At 36.7% G+C, this 25,178-nt stretch overlaps 1 long non-coding RNA gene across 3 annotated transcripts in view; it reads left to right on the top strand.

Moving 5' to 3' along the window:
- LOC106505481 (uncharacterized) overlaps nucleotides 1–25,178 on the top strand; it is a 712,816-nt gene that overhangs the window by 649,296 nt on the left and 38,342 nt on the right. The gene's annotated exons all lie outside the window — the stretch shown is intronic.

Here is a 25,178-nt window from a genome sequence, read left to right as displayed (position 1 = left end):
CCAATAAAAGATAAATAACTTCTCTTCTAGGATAATTTTATCTTAAAATAGAAATTTGGGAGTGAAGGTAACCTCAAAGACAATGAAAATACCCTCAAAGATAGAACTTTTCATTGTGGTTATTTTGAGTGTTGCAATGAAATTATTTGGGAGCAGGATAGATTTTCTAGCACTTATCAAATCTCACCATAGGACTACTCGAATAGATCCAATCCTGCAAAAATCAAACTGGCCTAGATTTTAAACATCTATTCAGGCCATCATAGGGAGAAAAATCCATCCACTTCTCTGTAATTTGTTCTAGTGAAAAAATACAGTGGTACTAACATTCCAAAATAACGTCAAGTCCTGAGGAAATTTTTATTTGGCTTTATAGGGCATCATATATTTTTAGCAAGAATTTTTACACAAATTCAATTTTCCATAATAATATTGTGATATAAAAGAGCAATTTGGAGTTCTTACTGTGGCTCAGTGGGTTAAGCATCCGGTGTTGCTGCAGCTGTAGAGTAGCTAGATTCAATCCCTGGCCCAGGAACTTCCACGTGCTGTAAGTGCAATTGAAAAAGAAAAAAAAAAAAAAACAAAAACAAAACTTCACAAAAGAGGAGACAATGTAACAACAAATATTTGAACATCCTCCATGATAGGGCTCTGTGAAAGACCTTGGGAATAAAAAGACATCTTACCTTAGGTTTAGTGATTAGCACAATATCTGAAAAATCTCAATTATTCAATATTATCTGTGCAATAAGTAAATATGATAAAGCCAATGTGTGTCTCATCTTCCGCAGAACCACACAGTTATGTTGGCTGGTGGATATTGCAAAGATGAGACATTTCCTTGGACAACCCATAACAGCTTTAGATGCCTATTTTTTTTTTTTCACTTAAACATACATCCTGCTATTTAAAAAGTTCAGCTTTCCTTTTATGCTCATTTAAATCAACCTGGTATGAAACATTTCATTTACAAAATCTACGGAGTGGAAAATTTGCATATGAATTCTCAAGAATTGCCCAAATGGTAAAATCCAATTCTGATTAAATAATGTCAGGCTACATCTATCATTATAATCGATCTACACATCTATTAAAGAGAAAATTGATTCTGTTTAAAATCCTGTCAAAGTCTACTTGTTTTTTATAAATCTAGGATTAATTTGCAAATAGTCAAACTTACTGGAAGGACATGGTTTACTGAATTGGAATACAGATTCATAACTGTCTTCAAAGAGATGGATGCTTTATAGATTTGGGATTAAAATAAGTTTAAGGTTGAGATGTATTTCTTCCAAGAGGTTGCATTTCCCAAAAATAAATGAAAGAGAAATTCATTGACATTTTTGGGGAGGAACATGCAAAAATAATTTTGCTAGAAAGATTAAGCCAAAGTAATGCTACGGAGAAAAAATGCAGGTAGATTACCAGAGTAACTGGGTTGTAACACATTTTTACTGAATCAGCAACCCATGGGTACGAGTTAAGCGCCTAAATCTCCGCAATACTCATTAACAACTATAACCACAAAATCAGAATTTTTGTGACAAAAGCCTTTATCAGAAATGTGATAATGGCTTTTGAGTTTAACATTCTGTGTCTCATAATATACCCAGGGACTTAAACCAATGACTTTTGACCCAAGTAATTTTCTTCTAAGATGAAAGTGAATTGGATGGTGCAGACTGGACAGATATCATTAAAGAATTTCAATTGCATTCCCTAGCCTAAAAAAGTATTATAAATCTACCTTTTTTTCTACTTATGACATCGACAGCAGTTAAATTGTTCAGATAGGTTTTCAGAGTAAATATTGCTGATACCATAGAAAAGCTGCAGTTTTTGTCTATGCTTATCACTTATCTATTTAAATTACTTGGCCATGGCTTTTGATAGTTTTAGCTGGATTTCATTTAAGCAGAGTAAGAAAGTTGTAATTTAACGCATTGATGCCATAAACTTTATTGCAATGCATACATAATGTATGTGTGTGTGTATACCTGCATATATATGGTTTTATAAAACACACACTCAAGTACAAAACTAGTCCCCGGCTAAATGGTGACATAAGTTCCCCTGAAACTTACTTTCCTAAAGCCTTCTCCATTATTTGTTTTCTCTACTGTGGTAAATAAAAACAGTTCAAGCAATAAGGCCAGCATATAATACTGGTTTTTTATATTTGTAAAGAAAGCAGATTATGCCATAGTTTAATATGACTCTTCTACCTATCATTTGTTCCTCTCCTTTAATCCTTACTCCTTTCTTTCTTTCTACCCTCCCCCTTCCTTCCTTCACTCCTCCGCCAGCCCCAGGTCTCTTTTTATTAATTCTTCACCTTCCTTTCTGTACTCTGGTTTCATCTGAAATGGGTGTATTTTTAGGTTTGTTTTTTTTTTTGCTTTTTAGGGCCACAACCACGGCATGTGGAAGTTCCCAGGCTAGGGGTCAAATCGGAGCTACAGCTGCTGGGCTGGTCACAGCCACAGCCACAGCAACGCGGGATCCGAGCTGCATCTGCGACCTACACCACAGCTCATGGCAATGCCGGATCCTTAACCCACTAAGGGAGGCCAGGGATCAAACCCACATCCTCATGGTTCCTAGTTGGGTTCGTTAACCACTGAGCCACGAAGGGAACTCTGGTACATTTTTAATTTTAACACATAAATTGAGTCTTCTTATGCTAACATTCTTGGCAAGCACACTTTCTTCTGTATCTCTAAATAAAAAGTTTGTGTTGAGACTTTTTGGGAATCATCAGGTCACCTGGAAGGTGAAGGGATTAATAATATTTGAGCTGAGATCTGGCCATACCTAAGATACCAATGCTTTCTGTTTAGGATTCTTCACTTTCTCTTTGGCATAGATATTCTGGTTCCATGGCTTCACATATGTGAATCTCAACCTTCTGGACCAGACTTCTCTTTCCTAGAGCTGAGCTTCTGCTGGGAATGCCAACCTGACCATACAATGTTTCTTACTCCTGTGTATCCTGTATTTTGGTTACAACCCCCTCTTTTGGACCTGCAGGTACTTCCCTAACTCACGGGGTTTGGTTTTATATTCTTCTACATAAGCTGATTCCTCCCCATTAGGAATAATCAGGAATTTTGAGGCTTTGATTGCTTAAGAGGTGTTTTAACATCTTATAGTGAATGGCTCTATGGTAACAATATTTTTACTACTTTCTTATTTTTTATATTTAATTTTATGGGAGTATAGTTGATTTACAATGTTGTAGTAACTTCAAGCGTACAGCAAAGTGAATCAGTCATACATATAAATATATACATTCTTTTTTCCCATATAATTTATTTGGGAAAATAAATTTTCCAGTGCTATATAGTAGGTTCTTGTTAATCACCTGTTTTGTACAATAGAGTGTATATGTTATTCTCACCCTCCAATTCTTCCCTCCTCCCAACGGTTTCACCTATGGTAACCATAAGGGTTTTATTTTGTTTGTCTTTTTAGGACCACACCCGTGGCATATGGAGGTTCCCAGGCTAGGGATCGAATTGGAGCTGCAGCTGCCAGCCTACACCACAGCCACAGCAACACCAGATCCGAGCCCCACGTCTGCGACCTACACCACAGCTCACAGCAATGCTGGATCCTTAACCCACTGAGTGAGGCCAGAGATCGAACTCACATCCTCATAGGTGTTAGTTGGGTTCGTTAACCACTGAGCCACGACAGGAACTCCCATAAGGTTTTTTTAATAATTAAAAAAGCTTATTTCTAAACTATGTATCTTATGTTGCATTCACACAGCAGTGATTGTCCAGCAGATAATGATGATATACACTGCCATATTTAGATTTTAGAAATTCAGCCACTGCCTCAAACCTACATTGTAGTAGATTGTATTCACACCCCAGTTCTCCCCCCTCAGGACATCCATGCCCTTTGCTGTGCGACCATGCAATGCCTTTGGAAAAGGGGGAGGACTGTATTTCCCCTCCTCTTCATTCTGAATTTGGCCATGTGCCTTGCTCTTGTCCATGAAATGATTCAGAAGCAAAGGTGTTTCTGTTTTGAACCTAGTCATTGAAGTCTTGCATGTTTCAGTTTTACTCTTTCTTAAGGGTTTGCCTTTGTCAGAAGTTAGTCTGGGTCAGCCCACTGGACTTTAATGGCACATGACAAATGCCAGGTTGCCCAGGTCACCCCAGCTGAAGCCAGACTACATCAGCCAAACAGCCAGCTGAGCCACAGTTATCTGAGCAAGCACGGCCAAGGTTAGCAGAGCCCCTTAGCTGACCCCCACTTAATTACAGATGTGTGCAGAATGAACAATTATTGCTGATTACCACTGAAATTTTGTGGTTGTTTGTTTTGTGGTGTTACTGCCGCAGTATTATTGTGACATAGATAATTGGTACATAGAATTTTTCAAAAGACAATGTTCGGATCACAAAGTCAGCAGCAGTTCCAGAGGTGATCTCTGACTTCCTTTCCTCTCACTGATATTTGAACATTTCTTCTCTTTTTATCTCTAAGTTCTATAGGGCAGGAATATCATCCCATCATTCATGACTTGGAGACTATTTTTAGGTAAACCTTTGTATCCATGTCTCGGTTTTTCCATGTGGAGTGACGTTCATTTGCATAAAACTCGTAGCCTTTCTCCATTGCTCCACTCACTTCTTTGAAGAGGAGAACTGAATTCCGACTGGGAAGTCTTTTAGTAGAAACTAGTTATAGAGTCAGTTGCTTGCAGAAAGCATATGATATGCTTTTTTGCCTAACTTCTGGCAGGGCAGAGCCCCAATTTGAGAGTCTATATTTTATCACTCTGAGCATGAATGGAAAGATTAGGTAATTCTGAGTTTCGGTATTTGGAAACCCCTTGTTGCTGGGTTTAAAGCAATCTGGTTTAATAAAGATAATATTAGCTTTCCATTTGTCCATTTTTATTGCTCTCACATTTGGCTTAAAGTCAGATGGGAAAGAGCTTTCTCTCCCTTTCTGTCAAAAATCACTCATTTCCATTCCACCCTGAGCATCAAAAACCCTTACCTGTCACACATGCTCCTCTCTTGTAGGCTTCCATTTTTCCAGACGCTGACAATAACAACATAAAATTTAGAGTCATATCTAGTTAGTGGTGTAAGCCTAAGATCGGTCAATTAATTTGAGCTTTTGATTTTTCAATTATCAAAATTTACTGAGCACCAACCAAAAACTGATGGAGGAGACCATAGATAGGCCCATATGCAATAGTCTTGACCCCAGGCTTTAAGAATTGAGTCATTCATCTAGACCACCAAAGATGTAAAATCATCAGACAAATTAGTTTGCATGAAGGAAACCTCCAGTCATCTTTCAATGGATCTTATACTAGCATTTTTTAATTCTTAAGTCTGATCAGAATTTAGCTATTTATTCAGGGTTTCGTTTTGTTTTGTTTTCATCACCTACTAGATATTAGGCACTGTTCTTAGAAACGAGAATAAACCATGAGCTACTTAAGTTCCATCCATATCCTCACACGGCTTTCATTCTCTTAGAGGAGATTGTAATAAATTCAAACACACACTATACTTGCCAGTAATCGCTGGTACTTTGGAGAGAAATAAAACAGGCTGGAGGAAGAGATAATGAGGAGTATAGGCACGGTATTTTAGATGGAGTGGTCAGGGGAGGCTTCTCTGAGGAGGAGATTTTGGAGCAAAAGCCTGAATGATAGGAAAGGTAAAACAGTGTGATAGTCTGTGGAGAGTGTTCCAAGCAGAGAAAAGGAAGAGTGACATCCCTGAGGCAACAAAGACAAGCTTATGACCTAACCTCAGAGAGGGAGGTCCCAAGACTCAGAAAAGGGGCCAATGCCTAGCCCACGAGGATGGAGATTGGAACTCCAATTTCATACAGTACCTCTGAGGTCATAGAGGCTCAGGGACTAAACATGCCCTTTAAGAATAGCTGCCCCAGTAGATATATCTGTCTTCATGTGAACCACACAGATCCAGACAGTTGACCCTGGGAAAAGCAGATACAATGGGATGAAATCGGATATCCTTCTTTATTTTTCTGAGTAAGTCCCAGGGTTCTCACATGATCCCACAGTCTTGGGAAGAGTCGGAAAAAAATAACTGAGGCTTGAGTTTTCACCACTAATCTTGGCAAACAGACGCTGAGATAGATTAAATGTTAGATAGAAAAAATAAAGAAATATGGCATCCTGGCAGTCATTTCAGCCTATCATATATATATGTTTAAATGCATACAAACATATATATTTGAATATGCATGTGTGAGATTTTTGTGTCTGTTTTCAGCCACAAGTGACAGAAATCTAATGTCAAATAACTTGAGATAAAAGAGGACTTACTGAAAAGGTAGAGAGAGTGGAGGGAATTAAAAGAACAGTGGAAAGGACAAGGGCATGACGGGGAAAATCTTCAAGTTTTAGAACCTGGACCTTGACCACTATCGCTACTGCTTTTGTCATCCCTTCCCTCATCGCTTTCTGTCTACAGGTGAGCTTTGTTTGCTCCATCTTCTGGGCAGCAGGAAAGCTAGGCCTAGGGTTCCTCCTAAGTCAAACACCAGAAAGTAAAATGATCTTCACCTCCACCTCCAATTCAGAACATCCAGGGACTCCAACTGGCCCTCTAGCCACCGTTTGAAAAGTCTTTGCAGGTCGGAAATACAGGACAGGTATTAGCACAGATGGGGCACACTGTGTGCAAGCCATGTGGAGGCTGAGAAGATGATATTTCCTCATGAGCTGAAAAAGACTCCAATTAAGCTGGGATTGAAAGGGTGAGAAGCATTCAAACAGGTAATGTGAGTGAGAAGGGAACATGCAAAATCGTGGAAGCATGAACACCAGGTCTGCAAGGAAGGTGACTTGGTTAACGAGAAGGAGCGTCATGTGCCGAGCATCTAGGATCTGCTGGATAATGGCTGGCACTACATGTATATTTTCCTCATGTAATCCTCATGGATGAGTTTGAGTGCTTTGGGCTACATGTAATAGGAATCCCAATTAAAATTGGGTCATATAGTAAATAAGTTGGCTCAAATAAGAAGTACTTAGGTGGATCAGGATTTAAGATTGGTTGATCCAGTTGTTCAAAGATCTACTCATTGCTCCACAAGTATAGCATCTGTCATTTAACTATATTGTGCTCTTGTACTGAAATGAAGTGTCCACCAACTTCTGCTTAGACTGTTGTGCTCAGTTCTTATGCTAAACCTGCACTGACTACTTTAAATTGAGCAAAATTAAACATTTCATTCTTCAGCCAACACACTAGCCATATTTTAAGTGCTCGACAGCCATATATGGTTTGTGGCTACATATTATACAGCACACAGAATTATTTCCATCATCACAGAAAGTTCTGTTGGACAGTGCTGCTCTATTTTCTTGAAATACTTTCAGAGAATGCTCACTTTTTAGCACATTTACCTCACAATGCTAAGAATTCTTTGGTTTAATCTTCTTATTTTATCTCTTAATTATACATTGCCCTTGGGTTGTTCTTTTGAGTATTTCTTCCTTATACATATTATCTGCACAAGATAATAAATTTCAAGGGCAAAGAACTTTTCCATACTGAATGATGAATAACCACTTGTTGCTTTGAATTTGAACACTATTATAAGATTTCAAATTGACATCAAATACTCAAATTGCAGAACAGCAGCATTAAAGTTTTTATTTTAGAATCATTTTAGATTTATAGAAAAATTAGAATATTGATTTTTCCAATCCATGAACATGGAATATCTTTCCATTTCTTTACATCTTCTTTGATTTCTTTGATTAAAGTTTTATAGTTCTCGGCATATAGGTCCTTTGCCTCTTTGGTCAGGTGTATTCCGAGGTATTTGATTTTGTGAGGTGCAATTTTAAAAGGTATCATATTTTTGTATTCCTTTTCTAATATTTCATTGCTGGTATACAGAAATGTGACTGACTTCTGAATGTTAATCTTATATCCTGCTACGTTGCTTAATTTATTAATCAGTTCAAGTAGTTTTGGGGTTGAGTCCTTAGGGTTTTCTATATATGGTATCATGTCATCTGCATACAGTGACAGTTTTATCTCTTCTCTCCCTATATGGATGCCTTTTATTTCTTTTGTTTGTCTAATTGCTGTGGCTAGGACTTCCAAAACTATGTTGAATAGCAGTGGTGAGAGTGGGCATCCCTGTCTTGTTCCAGATTTGAGTGAGAAGGCTTTCAGTATTATATTTGCTGTGGGTTTATCATAAATGGCTTTGATTACGTTCAGGAATGTTCCCTCTATACCCACTTTGGTGAGTGTCTTGACCATGAATGGATGTTGGACTTTGTCAAATGCTTTTTCTGCGTCTATTGATATGATCATATGATTTTTTACTTTTGTTAATGTGGTGTATGACGTTGATTGATTTGTGTATGTTGAACCATCCTTGTGAACCTGGGATGAACCCTACCTGGCTATGAGATACCACCTCACACCAGTCAGAATGGCCATCATTAAGAAGTCCACAAATAACAAATGTTGGAGGGGTTGTAGAGAAAAGGGAACCCTCCTGCATGGTTGGTGGGAATGTAAACTGGTACAGCCACTATGGAGAACAGTTTGGAGATACCTTAGAAATCTATACATAGAACTTCCATATGACCCCACAATCCCACTCTTGGGCATCTATCCGGACAAAACTCTACTTAAAAGAGACACGTGCACCCGCATGTTCATTGCAACACTTTTCACAATAGCCAGGACATGGAAACAACCCAAATGTCCATCGACAGATGATTGGATTCGGAAGATGTAGTATATATACACAATGGAATACTACTCAGCCATAAAAAAGAATGACATAATGCCATTTGCAGCAACATGGATAGAACTAGAGAATCTCATACTGAGTGAAATGAGCCAGAAAGACAAAGACAAATACCATATGCTATCACTTATAACTGGAATCTAATATCCAGCACAAATGAACATCTCCACAGAAAAGAAAATCATGGACTTGGAAAATAGACTTGTCTGCCTGATGGGAGAGGGAGGGAGTGGGAGGGATTGGGAGCTTGGGTTTATCAGACACAACTTAGAATAGATTTACAAGGAGATCCTGCTGAGTAGCATTGAGAACTATGTCTAGATACTCATGTTGCAACAGAACAAAGGGTGGGGAAAAAAATGTAATGTATACATGTAAGGATAACTTGATCCCCTTGCTGTACAGTGGGAAAATAAAATAAAATATATAAAAAAAGAAAAATTAGAAAGATAGTACATAGAATCTCCATATACCTTACATCTAGTTTCCCCTTTTACTATTTCTATTAGTATGACGTATTTGTTACAATTAAATGCTATTGATACATTATTATTAGTTAAAATCCATGCTGTATTCCATTTTTTTACCTAATCTTCTTTTTCTGTCCCAGGATCCCTTCCAGGATATCACATTATATTAAGTAGGCATGTTGTCCTATCTGACAATTTCTCAGAATTTTCTTGTTTTTGATGACTTTCATCATTTCAAGGAATACTGGTCAGGTATTTCATAGAATGTCCCTCACCTGGGATTTGTGTGATATTTTTCTCATGATTAGAATGAAGCATTTTAATACAACCATTTAAAGGCTGATTTTCAATACTTTTCAAAATAAAAGTGAGTGGAAAGAGCAGAGATCTAAGGATTGAGACCACAAAGCATTCATTACAGTCACGATTGGTACCTGGAATGTGGGATGACAAAACTATTTATATAGGTAATAGAGTTGTACAGTTACCTAATACGGAATTGAAGTCTTCAAAGGCTTAGGATAGAAAGTAGACAGAAGTGTTTATACAGGGAACATTTTAAACATAAGATGGATTAAAAAAAGATACTCAAATCTTCCATTTCAACAAACTCTCTTTTAAAGCAGCCATTTTCAAATTATTCTGAGCAAAAATTTCTAGGAAGGTGAATTGTTCATGCCAATGTCTATAATAAAAGGAAGATAAATCTGGCAATATAGTTGAGTCAAATTTTTCTAAGAAAAAAATCGATGTTTTTATTTATCAGATAGGTAAAATAGTAGCTTTATTGAAATATCCCTAATAGGGTTTTACAATAGGTACACTGATAATCATTTAACTTTTTCATTCCTTCTGGGAGTGCCATACCACACAATCTTCTGTTTTGAAACACGGTGGTGATGTGTTTATGTAAGCACATCAGAAGCGTGAATATATGTGCTTTTATTTATTTAGTTAGTTGTTTATGGCCACACTTATGGCATGTGGATGTTCCTAGGCCAGGGATTGAATGAAACCATAGCTACCTACACTAGAGCAACAGCAACACCAGATCCTTTAACCCATTGCACCAGAAACCTATTTTCTGAAATATCTATAAAAATGTGTATATTTTGATCTGAACTTCATAGATTTACTTTAAAATAGTTTTAGACATGGTAGCCAAAGTATGTACCTGTGCATGTGGTTGGTGAGGCTGAATAGAGGAGCATGCAATCCTCCAGAGGAGTGAGGAAGACAAGTAGAAAGGAGTAAAGGGTGAAGCAATTACATGGAAAAAACAGAAATATATTTTAGTTTTATATAGCTTTTACTTTACCACTCTAATGTTATTTCATCACTCCTCAAATCAGCCAACTCTCAGAATCCAGACTTCTCTCTCCTTACACTTGTAAAGAAGGAAAGCTGATAGTATGTTGGTGCCTAATGTGTACAATTTGTTATGTTAGGTAATTATAAGCTTTGTCCTGTTTAATTGCATCTTACAAACTCCTGTTTAATTTAGTTTTATTATTTCCCTTTTGTAATGAAGAAACTGAAGCTTTAAGAAATTACATGATTTACCCATTGTCACAGAGCCAGTAAGTAAAGAAGCTCATATTTATGTCTAGGTAATCTCAAAACTCATGTATTGTCTACTGATAAAAACATTTCCAAAATGACTGGATTGGGTCAGGCTAACTCCTAAAGTATATATTCAAAGGCAATATAGTTTCATCTCTAATAGCTAATCTCTTTTCAAAGATCAGGAAGCAGAGACATTAAATGTAAGATTGGTTCATCCAGTGGCTCAAATACACACTGTCCCACAAGCATAATATTTCAATCAACTCTATTCAGTATGTCTCACAGCTGAGACAAGGATTCAGCTAGGGCTCTACAGAAGATCAAACAGAAGGTTTAATAGTCATAGCAAGAGTTTCCACTGACATGAAAGGATAGGTTTTCTAACAAGTGGACTCCTCCCAGTTCATTGGGGCATGTGCTCAACAAGGCTTTAGGACGTTATCTGTGTTTACAGACACATCTCCAAATCTGAACCCACCCCAAACCTTGGCATGTGTGGTTAAATCACCATAAAGAGTCAGGGACACAAGTTGGTCCTTGGCTGATCATGTAGAATCTTGGTTAAATGCCCCGCCACAGTTACTCTAGCTTTTTGAATAATTTTCAACCTGAGTTCATACATTCGAATTTGATGCAGATGATTGCTCTAGCCAGCACAGAAAATGATCTTGATGAAAACATGGATGTGTTTTAATCCTGTTTCTCAACATTTGATCATTGAAGTATGGTTAAAACCAGAGGGTAGAAATATAATTACCCCATAATTTCAAAAACCAGTAGAGGAATGATTGTTAGGAAATCTTTATGTGGTGTGTATGTGTGCGTGCGTGTGTGTGTGTGTGTGTGTGTGTGTGTGTGTGTGTGTGTTTAGGAGACTTGCAGAGGGTGTCTGCACTTAGACACTTATAATACCCTTTGAAGGCTAGATGGTGATTTTGATGACACATGCAGAAGTAGGATATTAAGACCATGAAGGAACTGTTTAGTGAAACTCTTACTTTTGTTTCAAATTACACTATATAATATTCACAGCCCTTCTCACCAAGGAATAAGAAAATTTATTCAAAATTTAATTTTTTCCATATTTTAGAATTTACATGTCTTTTACATTGTATTGCATTGGCAGTTTACTGGCTACACAAAGAATTATACAAAGAAAATAGATGGCATGTCTACCTATATTATCACAGTTGACTATGAACTACATCAAATATTGTCTGGACCTATGTAGGAACAAACATAATGATTATGCGGAAAAAGTTTATGATTATGTTGGCTTTTTATTCTAGCACATTGTAAGAAATTGACCTGACTGTAACTTTTCTTTGGAATGCTTGTTGAAAAAGCATAACCAAGAGTTTTAAAACTTGGATTGAAACTTAATCTATATGGTAATAGAACTTGGAAGCATCCAAGCTCAATTTGGACTGAAATGTCAGAACAGTTTTTGAAAATGGTACATCTTATGCAGCCTACAGATATAAAGAAATAAACCATCTATCACTTAGTTTTTCAACAAAGGGCAAAATGTATAAGGAAAGGAAATAAAAGTTCTAGAACATTTGCTTTAGTCTATGCCTGTCCCCTTTATGATATATTTCATCCGTGAAAAATGTAAAGGATGATTTACACAATGGTTCATATGCTCCTCTCCCATTCTAAACCTTCCAGCTATTCATTAAACACTTTGTTTTCATGCAAAACTCTCTGTTACATGTGTTTCACCTTCAATACAAGTTGCAATTAAATTGCTTTTTAAATATACAGAATTGACAAAAGAGCATTTGTTAAAATTGCAGTAATTATTCTTTCCTTTTCTGCCATCTTTCCCACCATCCCCCAATCTCATAAAACCAAAACACACTAACATAGAGTACCAATATTACTAAACTGATTTTCAGTCTAAATTACTTGTTCTTAAATTTTGATTTATCTAAACTGATCTTCAGTCCTAAGTACTAATTCTCAGACTTGGCTACCCACTGGAATTATCTGGAATATTTTAAAAATGCTGATCTTCATGTCCACTCTACCTGATTTGATTGGTATGGAGTATGGTTTTGGATTTTTGTAGAAGTTTTCAGCTCCACAGATAAATCTAAATGTGGGACAAAGTAAGAACCAACAGTTTAGAGTAGTGAGTCCAATCTTGCTTGCACCTTGGAAAATTCTAGAAATTCTTAACATTGTTGGTGTTAAGTTCCCACACTTCAATTTGATGTAATTGTTCTGAGGTACAGCAGAATATGAGGAGTCCCTCCCACACCCACCCAGGTGTTTCTAGTAAATGGCCAAGACTAAGAACTAGCATTAGCATTTGACTTTTTATTAGATCAGAAGATTGATATAAATTTCATATTTAAAATTTTTTTCACATTGAATTTTTAAATACACTATGTGGAAAATTTGAGTTTTATTTATTTACTTATTTTCTTCTCTTTAGGGACACACCTGTGGCATATGGAAGTTCCCGGGCTAAGGGCCAAATTGGAGCTCCAGCTGCCAGCCTAAGTCACATCCACAGCGACATGGGATCGGAGACACATCTGAGACCTACTCTACAGCTTGAGGCAATGCCAGATCCTTAATCCACTGAGTGAGGCCAGGGATTCAACCCACATCCTCACAGACATTATGTTGGGTTCTTAACCTACTGAGCTACAAATGGAACTCTGGAAAATTTGAGTTTTAAAATAGACTTTATTTGAATGCAGTTTAATAAATCAAGGCAAAGAATAACTGATAATTAATGTAAAGATCTCCTGGAAGAAAAGCCTTGTCCTCATTGTAAAAGTGTAAGATTCAGGGCAAAGTTATTACTACTTGAAGAAAGAAAATTATAAAAAATTAATTCGAAGAAGTTATTTTTAATGCAAATGTGACAATTGAGATCATCTTTGAGAGAACTTTATTATGCATAAGTAAAACTGAGATACAGAAGAGAAAAGGAAGTTTTTGCCAGATTCACCACCTTTAAAGAGCATAATCTATTCTCAAATAAATATTTTCAGATGTGTGAAAGTCACCTTTAAATGTTTATTCTACTTAGACTTTTCATAAGAACACAAGCTCTTGACAACTAATGTAAACTGTCAATTGCTTAAAAGTGGAATGAAGAGAGAAATATCTATTTAAAGCCTACAGCATGCTTCTGAATGAAAGGTATAGTGTTGATTTTTTCATTTAATGAAAGACTTGATAACACATTCGGAGAGAAGCCAGGTGTAAACTGTTTTTCCACACTTGTGCAATGGGTTTATATGATTCTGTTACTATAGCTTGCTGAAGTGTTGTGTAAACACCGGATGAATTACTTCTTATTACTTAATTTATACATGCTAATGCTTAAAGTATTTTTCTCCTCCAAAAGCATACCCAGTTGCTTATACTCAAAATGAGTCAGTGGGAGGAGCATGTCCTCACTTTTCAGTATCAACAGGAAAATTCACCCTCAAAATATATAATTGTATATATAAATTTAATTATTTATGCATATATATATATATATTTTAAGGATGCACCTGCAGCATATAGAATTTCCTGAGCTAGGGGTCAAATTGGAGCTGCAGCTGCCAGCCTAAGCCACAGCCATGGCAACATTGGATCCAAGCCACATCTGCAACCTATACCACACTGGATCCTTAACCCACCAGATCAAACCCACATCCTCATAAAGACAATATCAGATCCTTATCCCTTTGAGCCATAAGAGGAATTCATATATGTATGTATATATATGTGTATATATATATATATATATATATATATATATATATATATATATATATTTTTTTTTTTTTTAACTGGGGTGATGTGTCTCTGTGTGTGTTTGTGTTGTATTTGATGATGAGGACTTCATTTCTCTGAGCAGTTTATTCTTCTCAAGAATTACTGGCATTCACACTGTGGAGAAGTGGGTTAAGAATCCAACTGCTGTGGTTCAGGTTGCTGTGGAGGTGTGAGTTTGATCCCAGGCCCAGAGCAGTGGGTTAAAGGATCCGGTGTTGCTGCAGCTGTGGCATAGATTGCTGTGGCTTAGATTCAATTCCTGGCCTGCAAACTTCCATGTGCCATGGATGCAGCCATAAAAAATTAAAAAAAAATGTTTCTATAATTCTACCACCTGTGTTGTAAGATAGATATTCTGTTAGCAGAACTGATGCTAACTCCTCAGTGTCTTCACATGCATGATAAAATGTCTATAAAATGATATAATTAATGTCTAATACATGAAGAAATTAAGAATTTCTTCATTTGCCATTCACTGAAAGGAAAGAAAAAAAAAGGTTAAAGTGGATAGGCAAATGGCAGCAGAATTAGCATTTAATCAGTGTTGATAAAAAGAAACTTTACAAGTGTTTTTGTGTACCTAGCAGACCTAAGAGAATCAGTTCTTAAAGGAATTATCTAAACCTGGAAACTTCCTTCAATTAATGGATTAAAATTTAAAGAAATACAACCAGGTCTATAAAGTGAAGCAAAGATAATTCCAATATTTTAAAGCAAAAATGACATGTCTTAGTTTTTAACTTTATTAAAAGTTAATATTTTTCCTCATTAGTCATTTATGAAGTCCTTTCAGTTAATCTGCGTTTTGATCCATGATCCATTATTATCTATTCTACTAACTGGGTAAAATAAAGGTATAATTAACACCTCATTTCCAGTTATACAAACAATAAACATTTATGTAGTCATCTACTGAATTAGGGCTATGGAAGTTAAATTCACATTTGAAGGAGTTCCCATCGTGGCTCAGCGGTAATGAATCAGACTAGTGTCCACAAGGATTTGAGTTCGATCCTGGCCTCTCTCAGTGGTTTAAGGATCCGGCGTTGCCGTGAGCTGTAGTGTAGGTTGCAGAGAAGACTCAGATCTGGCGTTGCTGTGGCTCTGGTGTAAGCCAGTAGCTACAGCTCCGATTTGACCCCTAGCCTGGGAACTTCCATATGCTGCAGGTGCAACCCTAAAAATCAAAAAAAAAACAACAACAACAACAAAAAAAACAAACTCATGTTTATTTAAAAAATCAATACACTGTTGATCTTGTCTAGTCCGTGAGGAAATGGAAATAACCATGATACAGAATAGTCCATTTTATTTGTGTCTTGTAGACATGTTTTCAATATTCTAAAAAGGTCAAAATTTCATGAAGTCAACATTTTTTTTTTTGGTCATAACCATTATGTATGACACCAGGATACAACAGATGAGTTGTGGGGGAAAGTCCAGGAAGGTTCTTCCTCAAGAGGGTTACAATGCAGTGAAGCAGAGAGAATAACAAGCAACTAAAATTCAGAATGATGCTAGGAGATTCACACAAGTCACATGGGATCGCGGAGAAGAGGCATCTGTCACAGACCAAAGGTAATGGGGAAGGGGCAAGGTAATAGGAATGGAATGGGTCTGGGTATAATGGCCAAGTTGGGATCTTAATGAACCTAAAATTTCAATACACTTGTATAATGGAGAGGTAGTTAATAGGTTGGAGAAATAAACATTCTAATTATGAGGGAACATAGAGGTAAGAAAGTCTAAAAAAGATACTGAATTAGGTAAAGGAAACTTGAGCACCAAGTCGGAAGATTTGCTAGGCAGAAAATATTTGATGAAACAATTGCTATGTGTGTTATCCTAAGGTAAATATATGAAAGCTAGTAAAATATTCTCAGCATTTCCAGGAGGGGCGATGTTGGGCAATAGCATTGATCAACTCAATCATATTTACGGAAAAAATGACCTGTCTGGTAGCAGATTAGAGCTTGAAGGAAGCAGAGAGTTCAGTTAGGAGGCATGTAGTAGGCAGAATTCCAAAATGTGTCCCAATGATGCTCACCCTTGTATAATCTGCCTTATTTGTGGGTGGAAGCTGTGAAAGTGTTAAGACACTCGTGATAATGTGGCATTATAGGACAGAGGAATTTTGCAGATATAATTAATATTTACAAATAATTTGACCTTATAACAAGGAATTTATTCTGAGCGGCTAGACCTAATCAGGTGAGGCCTTAAGAGGATCAAGATCTTGACAAAAGAGATTCCATGTGTGAAAGCCATTTAATGAGAGAGAAATACTCTATTGGCTGCTTTTGAAGATGGAGGGAGCCACATGGAGAGGAAAATGGGTGGCTTCTAGAAGCTGAGAGTGGTCTCTGGGTGACAGCCAGCAAAGAAACAGAGACCTTATGCCTTGCTTATGCAAGGAACTGAATCCTGCCCAAACCATGTGTGTTTAGAAGAGGATTCCAACCTCTATATGAGAGTGCAGCCAGAATGACACTGATTTTAGCCTGTGAGTTTCTCACCAGAAAACCCAGTCAATCCATGACTACAAGCTCTGACCAACAGCTAACAAATGGGCATTGTTTTATGCTGCAAAATTTGTGTAATTTTTCATCCAGAGACAGAAAACTAATACAAACAGAGACATATCATTCAAAGAAGAAAATCACTTTATAACTTAAAATTTTCTACAGAGCCGTTTAGAATTATCTTCAGCAGCAGTTTATCATGCAAAAATTGGTCACATTACTCATTAAAAACAAATAAGAATGTTGAAGTTAGGTACCTCAATGATTTACTATATTTGGGGCTATTTATAATTGAATCACCTTTAATATGAGGGATTATCAAAGATTTTAATATTCATCTTGTGTGCATCTGCCATTCTGTCCTTCAAAACTCTCCTCCCTGCACAAATATTTCTAACTATATCAGAATTTTGATGACATCTTGCCCAAGGACCTGGATTACTTATCCCCATTATCGTTCTTTAGTTAAAAAAAAAAGATAGTCTTTGTTTTCTTCTTACATAAAAAGTTTTTTCCATAAAGAATTCTTGTCATTACAAATTTGTCTTGAAAGGTAATACTCATTTTAAAATTTTGCTGTATAGTGATAAATCTGAGTGTTTAATTTTAGATAAGCACCCAATCTTCATTTTCCATCTTCAGATTCATTTCCACTGGAAATATAAGCAAAACAGGATCAATAAACACAAACACCACAGAGTTATTTTTCCTAATTTTTGCTTATATTTATTTTATTTTATAAAAATTAATGTTCATTATTATACAGAAGTTATATATAAAATATCACGGTTGCTTATACAGATTGGAAAGTGATGTTAGGTATTTCTGTTTTACAAGTGAACTATTGGACTTCTTGTTGTGGCTTAGTGGGTTAAGAACCCGACACAAGCTTGAGGATGCGGGTTCGATCCCTGGCCTCACTCTTTGGCTTAAGGATCCATCATTGCCGCAAACTGCAGTGTAGGCCTGGAATGTCCATGTGCTGCAGGTGCGGCTGTAAAAAGAAAAAAAAAAAAAAAAGGTGAAACCATTCACTGAAATTTTACAAAAATTCTATTAAATTTGGAATATATTGGAATATATTCTAATATTATTTTGTGGTGATGGTCTATGGAATGATATGTATTGATTTATTGACATAATTTTCTTGATGACCTCTAAATTAATATACCATACTGTCTTAAAATAGCAAGAGATTTTTCAGATACGCTATTTCCTGGGTTTCCTTTATAATAAAACATTTCTTCCCCTCTGTCTTTTCATTATGATTGGATAGCTTCTATACTGCAGCAAATACTTTGTTCCATTTGCTCATTACCAGCAACTGAAAATGTTTTTAAAGTATAGTATATGCTTTAATTTCATGCCATATAAAGTTTAAAAAATCATATATGTTTATACATGGGAAGTAATATCATTGGGAATTTATTGTCTAAAGGATATATATTAGGCAGAGACTTGGAACTAAGTAATAAAAATATTTTAAAAATCATCTCTGAGGTGATATCTTAAATATGTGACTAAATCTCACACTTATTATTCCTTTTACTTTGGAGAAGAACGTGCTTTTACTTTGTTACTTTGGTCGCTATAATTCATTTTATCAACGAGCTGTCATTGTGTTTAAACATCTGGGACCCATCACGCTCAACAATGGCCAACACTCATAACCAATCAATGAGAGTTTACTATGAAGGGTAAATATTAAGAATATGATCCTAGCTTTGTTACATTAATTATGTGGTGGAAAATATTCAGTTCCAGATCCTTATATCATACTGCCCAAAGAACTGTTATTGCCACACTCTTTAAACTTTAAACATCATCAATCATTTTATTCAAAATTCAATTTGTATAGATTTTTAAAAATTCTAAATTATCTAAAGGATACCTAACAATACCCTCCCCACCCTACCCCCCATAAGAATATTATGGAAAACATTTGTAACTTCAACCAAAAGTCTTGAGTGAAAGACCCCATGCAATTAATTTTGAAAAATTTGGCCTCAACACTTCAAGAAACCACTTAAAAGAAGAGAACCTTTTAACTGCTTTCAACAGAATTCCATTCTACTTTTATCTCTGGAGAGGATTTCCCTGTAATTCTAGCACTTCAGCCAGATTGTTTGCACACGGCTGAACAGAAATAACATATATTTTTACATCAGCATATTTAATATCACAGGTTCTTCCATGTACTGACACAATGTTGGCAGAATTAACAATACAGACATCATTAGCTTCCAAAAGATCCATAATTGAAAAGTCAGACTGCTGAAAAATGTCACCTTGTGTGTACTATGCTAAGGGAATAAAGCTTTGCCTAAGTCCTTAAAAGGGCAAATAAAGACTCAATTATGGCTTGTGTTGAATCCATAGGCACTAAGTTCCACTAGCTTTATCATGCTGTTTGAAATTTCCATCTCCAAAGAACCATTTCCCTTAAATTTGCAAGAAGAATTCAGTCTCCATCATACCTGATCCCTATGCTCTAGGATGGAACAAAGACTTCCATGATAAGTTTGAAAATTTGGGAATTCCCACGTGGCTCAGTGGGTTGAGAACCCAACTAGGATCAATGAGGTTGTGGGTTCGATCCCTGGCTTTGCTCAGTGGGCTAAGGATTTGGCGTTGCCATGAACTGTGGCAGAGGCCCAATTCAGCCCAGAGCCTGGGAACTTCGGTATGCCATGAGAATGGCCATTAAAAGCAAATAATAATAATAATAAGTTTGAAAATTGATGTTTCAATGTATTAAAGTACCACATGTAAAACTTTGTGAGTCTAGGGCAAAAGGGGGGCATTTTAAAGATTTGTTTATTTGTTTACTAGAAGCAGAATTCCTGGCAGAATATATACCTAATTACTTTGCCAACTCAAGTTACAGATGGGGTTTAAAATATAATTTTTAAATTAAAAAGTGTTCCAAAGGGCAAAATCAATTTCAAATAAAAACTCCAGTTCCCAATTCATTTTTCTCAGACTCTTTCCCTTCCCACATTCCCCCTTTCTCTATATTTCACTTCCATCTTTTACTTATACTCTATGCTTTGGAGGGGGGGAAAACACAAAATTTTTGAAATTTAGAAAAATTGACTGAAACACCACATATTCAAAGTTCTCACATAAGCTTTGTATGTGCTCCAATTTATAAAGATTTAAACCAAACCTGAGTTGCTATTTTGGTTCCACCAGGCAAGCATGATCTTGCATTAGAGGTGGGTCTGCACTGGGATGGGACTGAGTTTGCTCATAGCTCATGCCGACAATGCATTTAAAAGGGAAGGGTGTTGAAATTGTCTATGTGCCATTAATTTCACTTTAAAAGATATGAATGCTGTCTTTTAAAAGTCTGCATCTTTTTCCCACAAGTTTTTTTTTTTTTTTTTTTAAGTGTATCTAAAATCCAAGAATGAAGACTTAAGGGTAAGATTATGTCTTGTGAACCTTACCTTGGTAGTGAATACCTAAGGGAGGTTCTCCAAAGAAAACATCAGAAGACACTAGCACACTATATCATGTTTTTTTTTTTTTTCTGAATTGTGTATTTAAATGAATTCAATAAACCCTTGAATTCAACTAACCCTTGAGTCCAACCATTTGGGGTACAACCAACGAATAATGTGTACAAAAATTCTGGAGGTGGACTGCCTAAGGTTGAGTTCCAGATTTCCCCTTATTAACTGGTTGTTTGATTGACACCAAACAGCTACAAATACTGGTTCCTCCTTCTCATCTATGAAGAGGAGCTATTGGTAATTCCTACTTCATGTGTTTGATCTGAGAATTAAATAATTCCTTTAAAGCAATGGATATCAACCAGTGATGATTTCCATGCCCCCCACAACCCAGGTGACTTTGACCATGTCTAGAAACACTTCTTTTTTTCCTCCATAAATGAGGTGTACACTGTGTACCTAGTATGGTTGATAGAGGGCAAGGACACAGCTACACATCCTATGTTCAAAAGACGGCTGCTCACAACAAAGAATTATCTTACCCATTATGTCAACAGAGATGAGATTCTTAACTCTTATCTGAATCACCTGAAACAGTGCCCAATGCAAAGAATTTACCTGAAAAATATTTATTTACATCCCCTTATCACGTACCACTTTCCCCATCATTTTCCATCTGTCCATGGTTTCTATACTTCATATTTTCCTTTGGGAGTTAAGTCTAGCAGAGTCTGCAGCTGATTTCAGAGTCAACCAATTTGAATTTCTTTTTAAAATTAGCCTCCAAGAAGCACATTCATGGGACACTTGGTAATAGATGAAAACCTAATAACTACAGTTCTCTGGCTTCTTCCCTGGTCCCTTGTACTATATATGCTTTACAACAGTAAAAAAGAGAAGCTAAACAAACATATATTTGAAAAATTTAATCTTGTGTTCTCCCTATTGATATACAAATTCAGAAATGAGAAAGCAGGGAGAGATCAGGACAGAGCAAAATGATACCAACATACAGCAAATTCACCTGCATTAGATGGAACAAATGACTACATTTTCATGGCTGATACTTCATTTTCTAGAGGAGATATTACATCAGCCAGGCTTCTTGACCACAAGTGACAGAGTCTGAGCGGAGGGAAACATAGTGGAAGGCTGTTAACTTGCACAATTGATGGGGACGCCAAATAAACAGGCAGAAACAGGAAGGAGAGGCAGCAGGAAAAGAGCAAGGCTGTCATGGTGGAGCCATCATCTGATTGGGATGTCCCCCTGTCCCTGCTTGTTCCCTGAACATGGCTTTCTCAGGACATAATGAAGCCACAGATACCATATTCTCAACACTACTGGGAACCATTGGTCATGTTGTCAAGATTATAAATCTCATACTGGTCGGATGCTCAAGCCATGACTGCTGCAGATAGGAAGACAGATTACATGGCCATTAGGCTTCTAGACTGGGAGAGGAGAGAATAATGTATAGATTTATAATGCAGACATTTAACAGATAAGTGAGGCATCTCAAGAAAAGCCCATCTAAACACTGGGGGGTTCAAGATGTAGTTGCAGTGCTATGTTAGGGAGTACCATTCACTATCCATCCAGCTCTGGCCAATTCATTAAATCCATCCTTGGAGGAGGGGGGACCCTCTCAAAGATTGTTTGAGGGAGCTATGGTTTGCATTGATTGTACTTTTAAGTTAAATCTTTTCCATTTGAGCAATTTGTTTTGTCACTTGTAAGTCCGTAAACATGGGCCAACATATTTTTTTTTTTTTAAAGAGCCCTAGATTCTTTGTTAAATAGGAATTTCACATTGGGTGAAAGGTTGGCAGAGTTTGACTAACCACTCAAAGACGTGAGCCTGTCCATGCTGCTGACTCAGAGAAATAAAAGGAACAAGGCCCAGAAGGCAACACTAAAATGTTATTTTCCTTTTCCATGTAATCTCAGTTTACAAAAGCTTATTAAAGTTTTTCACCAACTGTAAAGTTTATACAGTACATTGCTAACAGATGTAATTGTTGGACAGATAACACACTCATAATCCATTTTTTAAACTTGAAAATGTGTCTCCAGGCCATAGTAGCTGTGACTATAGCCAAGGGTGTATGTGTGTATCATTATTAGTCTCATAAGTAATGTCAAATGACCTTTACACAATTTTTAGTTGAATTTGGCAAGGGAAACCAAAGGCTAGTATTTAGATCATAGTTTCAAGGGGCAAGTTTCAAGGGGTAATTTTCCTGGATAGGTGGTTACCTCTTAGAAGAAAAGCAGTAGAATTGCAATTTGGTCCATCAGGAATGAAGGGGGAAGATCTGCTTTTGCCTTTTAAGATTTAGTTGATAGAATCCTTTAGTTGGATTTCTTCATTGCTTTGTGCTTTGAAATTTTCCTGTAGTTCCTATTGTGGCTCAGCAGGTTAAGGACCCAGCATTGTCTCTGTGAGGATGTGGGTTCAATTCCTGGCCTCACTCAGTTGGTTAAGGATCTAGTGTTGCCACAAGCTGTGGTGTAAGTCACAGATGTGGCTCAGAATCCGGTGTTGCTGTGGCTGTGGTGTAGACCAGCAGCTGCCACTCTGATTTGACCCCTGGCCTGGGACCCTCCATACGCTGTAGGTGCAAACCTAAAAAGAAAAAAATATTTCCTAACAGTGGAAAGCATCCTGCACTTATTATTAATGTAATGCTTATGTCCACGGTAAGCCATTGCTGGTTCTCCATAACTAATTAAACTTTTTTTTTTTTTTTTTGGTCTTTTTAAGGCCACACCCATGGCATATGGAGGCTCTAGGCTAGGGATCGAATCAGAGCTGTAGCCATTGGTCTACATCACAGCCACAAAAATGCAAGGATCTGAGCTGCATCTGCAGTATACACCACAGCTCATGGCAACGGCAAATCCTTAACCCACTGATCAAGGCCAGGGATCGAACCCACGTCCTCATGAATGCCAGTCAGATTCGTTTTCCACTGAGCCACAATAGGAAATCCTAATTAGACCTTTTAGCAATTATAGTCTTTTGATATTTGACCATTTTCCCCAATCAGTTACAATGCTTTAAATATTTATATATATATTTATTTTATATTTTCTTGTCTAGTTATTCCAGCATCTGATAAACCAAATTATTTTCCTGTTGCTTCTATTGTTTCCCGATCCTAACTTGTGTCTGTGTGTATTGTGCATTTGTTAATAATTAAATCTAGTTGCTGGCTTTCATTCTTGAAATTCCTGCACCACTAGATTAAGGATCTCTAGAGAAGAAATGAAATTGCCTGCTAACAACCAGGAACATTAAATGCCTCAAACTGAGGGGGGGTGGTCCCTGACCAGTTCAGGTGGTGTAAATTAATGAGGCAGACCTAAGCTCATCATGTTAAGGAAATACAATTTTTACCTCATCCAGAGCCTTTGCAGAGACAGACAGATCTCTTTCTGGTTCCATTTGCTGCTGTTGCTGCTGCCGTTTTAACCAAGTCTCTCACTGAGTTTATGGTATCTTAGCCCTTGTGTAGGGCTCTCAAATTTAACTGCCCATATTGTGAAGACCAAGAAGTAGTTATTAATTCCCCCCAAACTCGAAGTTCCTAACAATAACGCTTGGCCTCAGGACAATTATAGCTCCCTATTTACTCACTGTTCTGGTTTCAGGTCCTTGGGATATATGGGGTATTAGAAGATTTAGAACTTCTTTTATATTCAAGGAACAAAGTTAATATCAGTACTCTCCTTAATTTTAATACATAAGTCTACCATATAGGGACTTATTTTATGACCACTTGAGCACTCAGATGTATAAAATTTACCAACCCCACTAATGCAACCATACCACTTTCTTCCAGCATTTTCCTTAGTTTTTTTTTTTTTTTTCCTCTGCTTGATTGTCAATGCTGTATCCTTATGTGTATAGAAAGTTATCTATTCACTGTGGATTGCATCATTATTCTTCATATAGTGGTTTACATTTGTTGCTTACTACTTCTTTTTTCTGCTTTTTAGGGCCGGACGTGGAGGTTCCCAGGCTTGGGGTTGAATCAGAGCTACAGCTGCCAGCCTATGCCACAGCCACAGCAATGCTGGATCTGAGCTGCTTCTGTCCTACACTACAGCTCACGGCAATGCTGGATCCTTAATCCACTGAACAAAGCCAGGAATTGAACCTGCAACCTCATGGTTCCTAGTCAGATTCATTTCTGCTGCACCATGACGGGAACGCCTACATTTTTTTTTTTTTTTTTTTTTTTTTTGGATTTTACCTTGTCTGATATTAAGATTGTGACTCTGGATTTATTTTTAATTTTTGTTTGTTACACTTTCACCATCTTTTCATTTTCAATCTCTTTTTGTCAGTTTGTTTTAGGAGATTCTCTTGTACACACTATAAAAATTTTATGATTTCAAAAGTGAGTTTGTTATACTTACAGATTTTAAATTCAAGATATGTCTCACCTAAGTTCTATTTATATATATTATAAATACAATTATTTTATTTGTATAGTTTTTCAAACAGTCTCATTAGATATTTAATGATTTGTATGTGCTTATTTTTGGTGTGTGTCCGTGTGCATGCATGA

Source organism: Sus scrofa, chromosome 13 (genome assembly GCF_054392235.1).
Source record: "Sus scrofa isolate SSC_HxYL_T2T_F1_AM1 chromosome 13, Sscrofa_HxYL_maternal_Yorkshire_Landrace_v2.0, whole genome shotgun sequence".
Taxonomy (NCBI): Eukaryota; Metazoa; Chordata; class Mammalia; order Artiodactyla; family Suidae; genus Sus; species Sus scrofa.
The sequence above is the reverse complement of the archived record's forward strand: the minus strand, read 5'-3'. Positions and strand labels throughout refer to the sequence as shown.